The sequence below is a fragment of the Cornus florida genome, unplaced genomic scaffold (genome assembly GCF_030987335.1).
Source record: "Cornus florida cultivar Cherokee Brave unplaced genomic scaffold, ASM3098733v1 CherokeeBrave_3.0.0_Hap2_Chr09, whole genome shotgun sequence".
Lineage (NCBI taxonomy): Eukaryota > Viridiplantae > Streptophyta > Magnoliopsida > Cornales > Cornaceae > Cornus > Cornus florida.
In genome coordinates, this window is record NW_026775579.1 from 53,898,875 (window position 1) to 53,902,975 (window position 4,101).

Below are 4,101 nucleotides of genomic sequence, written 5' to 3' on the forward strand. Positions count from 1 at the left end.
ATATATATATATATATATATATATATATATATATATCATGCTTCTAAATCACCAAATTCAACACTTAACACACAATAGGCATGGAATTTATCATTTAGGCATGCTTTCTCATATAACATCAACTAACACATATAAACATATACTTCATTTTGAACAATTAAGTCATGCTAAAAAAAATAACAACACAAATTAGCATGCTATGCAACAAATCAAGTAGAAATTCACCAAAGTGTAAGAAATTGTGCATTAAGAACCCCTACCTCAAAGGAGGAGAAAAACCCTCAAATTTTGTGCCCTAATTTCGAAATCCCTAGAGTTAGCCAAATAAGGAATTGTTTACACCTACGCGTAAATCTCGCTGTGCTCTCCAATTTGCCGCAAATGGCACCTAAAAATACCACTTGGTGAGGGAGAAATCAAGGAGTGAAGTTTGTGGGAAAAAACAGAAAAAAAAAAAAAAAACAGAGAAAGAGAGAGAAACAGCATGAGAGAGATGAGAGAAAATGGGTTTATAATGACCCTATGTCATTGCTTAATAAATAGGTGGGTCCCACTAACTAATTATATATATATATATATATATATATATATATATATATATATATATATATTCATCAACATTACATTCTCCCCAACTTTAAAAGATTTTATCCCCGAAATCAAGCCATACCTGAGGGAGAAAACAACTTTGAATACTTGGAGCGAACCTTCTGTTCAAGCTCCGAAGTAGCCTTTTTAACTCCATGATGCCTCCAGAGAACTTTCACCAATGGTATCGTCTTGTTCCTCAACACCTTCTGTTGTGTATCAAGGATTTGAATTGGTCCTTCCTCGTAAGAAACATCCTCATCAACATCCACATTAACCCAACTCAAAATGTGAGATGGATTCGGCTCATACTTCCATAGCATCGATACATAAAAGATATTGTGGACTCTGTCCGTCTACGGTGTCAAAGTAAGTTTTTAGGCAACCTCTCTACCAGGTCTAAGATCTCAAAAGGTCCAATGAATCGTGGCGTTAACTTAACACTCTTCCCAAACCTTAACAACCCTTTCCGTGGAGAAACCTGAAGAAAAACATGGTCTCCCACCTCAAAGGATATCGGCCGTCTCCGCCTATCCGCATAACTCTTTTGTCAGCTCTGAGTTGTAAGTAGTCTCTATCTGATCAGCTTAATCTTCTCAGTAGTCTCAAGTACTATGTCGGGTCCTAAGGTAGCTGTCTCGCCCACCTCAGTCCAACAAACAGAAGATCTATAAGGTCTACCATACAATACCTCAAATGGAGCCATCTGAATACTCGCCTGATAACTGTTGTTGTAGGCAAACTCAATCAGTGGAAGGTGATCCTCCTAACTACCTCCCTAATCAAGTACACATACTCGAAGCATATCCCCTAAGATCTGGATGGTACACTCCGACTGGCCGTCCATCTGTGGATGGAATGCCGTATTAAAGTGCAACGATGAACCAAACGCAGCCTGAAGTCCTTTTCAGAACCTCGAAGTGAACTTGGCATCCCTATCTGAAACAATAGCCACTGGAACTCCGTGCAACCTTACAATCTCTTTCACACAAAGAACACCAAGTGCCTCTGCATCATCTGTTGCCTTAATAGGCAAAAAGTGAGCCGTCTTGGTCAATCTATCAATAATGACCCATACAGCTTCATTTTCCCTCCGTGATCTAGGAAGACCTGTCACAAAATCTATAGCAATCTACTCACATTTCTACTGCGCTACAGGCAATGACTGTAATAAACCAGCTGGCCTCTAGTGCTCAGTTTTCACCTGCTGACAGGTAAGGCATCTAGCCACAAATTGTGCAACATCCTTCTTTATTCCATTCCACTAATACTAACGTCTCAAATTATGATACATCTTGGTACCACCTGGATGAACTGCAAAGCGGGAAGTGTGAAATTCCCGTAAGACGTCCTCATGACATCCTGTGGAAACAACCAACAAGCCTCTGTACCGTAGACCTCTATCTGCATGTAAGGTCCAATCTTTCACTGTCTCACCACTATAGATCAAGGTGTAAATGGCATTCAAATCCGGATCTTGTCTCTGCGACTCAATCACTCGTTTGACAAGAGTAGACTGAGCCATAAGACTAAACAAGAATGCCGACTCACTGCAAGCATCATCATTAAAGCATTGCAATTCCATTTCTGCCAAATCCTCAAGCATCTTCTATTTCTAGATAGCCAAACCGGCCAAAGTCCCACGAGATTTCTGGCTTAAGGCATCTGCTACCACATTTGCCTTACCCGGATGATACTGCAAGTCAAAATTGTAATCTTCCAAGAACTCAAGTTCAAGTCCTTTTGGGAGAAAAGGTACTTGAGACTTTTGTGATCTGAGAGCACCTCGAATCTCTCACCATACAAGTAGTATCTCCAACACTTTAAAACAAATACGACTGCCGCTAACTCCAGATCATAAGTAGGGAAGTTGTACTCATGAGTCTTCAACTGTCGAGACCCATAAGCCACTACTCTACCATTCCACATCAGCACACAACCCAAACTATCACGTGAAGTGTCACAATAAATCACATAACCCAAGGTACGCTCAAGTATCACAAACACTGGAGCTGTAGTAAATCTTGTCTTCAACTCTTGAAAGAAAGACTCATAAACTTTATTCCATGTAAACTTAATCCCTTTCTGGGTCAAGCGAGTCATATGCACTACTAAGGGAGAAAAATCCTTCACAAATCTTCGGTAGTAACCCGCTAAACCAAGAAAACTGTGGATCTCAAACATATTCTTGGGTTGCTCCCAATTCAGAAATGCCTCAATCTTTGATGGATCAACCGACACTCCACCTTCCAAAACAACATACCCCAAAAACTTCACCTCTTGTAGCCAAAACTTACACTTCTCATATTTGGCATACAATCGGTGCTCTAGCAAAATCTACAATACAATACTCAAATGGATCTCGTGCTCCTCCCGAGATCGTGAATACACAAGAATGTCATCCATAAAAACTACCACAAACTAGTCCAAATAATCGTGAAAGACGCGGTTCATCAAGTGCATGAATGTCGCTGGCGCATTAATCAAGCCAAAGGGCATAACAAGGAACTCATAATGTCCATACCGAGTATGGAACGTGTCTTTGGGATATCTTCATCCCTAACCAGTAACTGATAGTAGCCTGACCTTAAGTCAATCTTTGAGAAACAACTAGCTCCCCTTAGCTGATCAAACAAATCATCTATCCTTGGCAAATGATACTTGTTCTTGATAGTGGCATGATTCAACTTCCTGTAATCAATGCACAACCTCAAAGAACCATCTTTCTTCTTTGCAAACAAGACTGGTGCTCCCTACAATGACACACTTGGTCGGATGAGACCTTTCATCCTCAAATCATCAAGCTATCTCTTCAATTCTTCCAACTCAACTGGTGCCATACAATACGGTGCCATAGAAATCGGCGCAGTACTGGGTATCAAATCAATAGTAAACTCTATTTCTCGGTGTAGAGGCAACTCTTTCAAGTTCTCTGGAAACACATCCAGAAAATCACGAACAACTATTGGATAAACCCCTTCTGTAACACCATTTTCTTCGTCCACGAACCCTGTACAATGATGGAGTATGGGAATCACTCTGATCTCCCACGAAAAAGAAACAATCTCCCTCGGGAGTGCAAACTGTGACTCTTTCTCTAAAACAATCAATCGTAACACGAAATGAAGCTAACCAATCCATGCCGAGAATGACATCAAAGCCAGTCATCTCAAGGAGGATGAGGTCAAACACAAAAGTCTGTCCAACTATCATGATGGAATAATCCCTTACAACTCTGCTCAAAGATACTGAAACCCCAACTGGCGTATCAACACACAACGCCTGATCCATAAAACTAACCTCTAACCCCAATGCAAGTGCAAATGATGATGAAATGAAGGAATGAGATGCACCAGAGTCAAACAAAATACGGGCCCAAGAACCAAACACTGGAAATATGCCTTGGAGAACTGATGAACCAGAAGATGCATCGGCCTGAGCAAGTAAAAAGACACGCCCCTGTGGTGCCTGTGCTTGAGAACTGCCAACTTGAACGCCTGACTGCTGCACTGA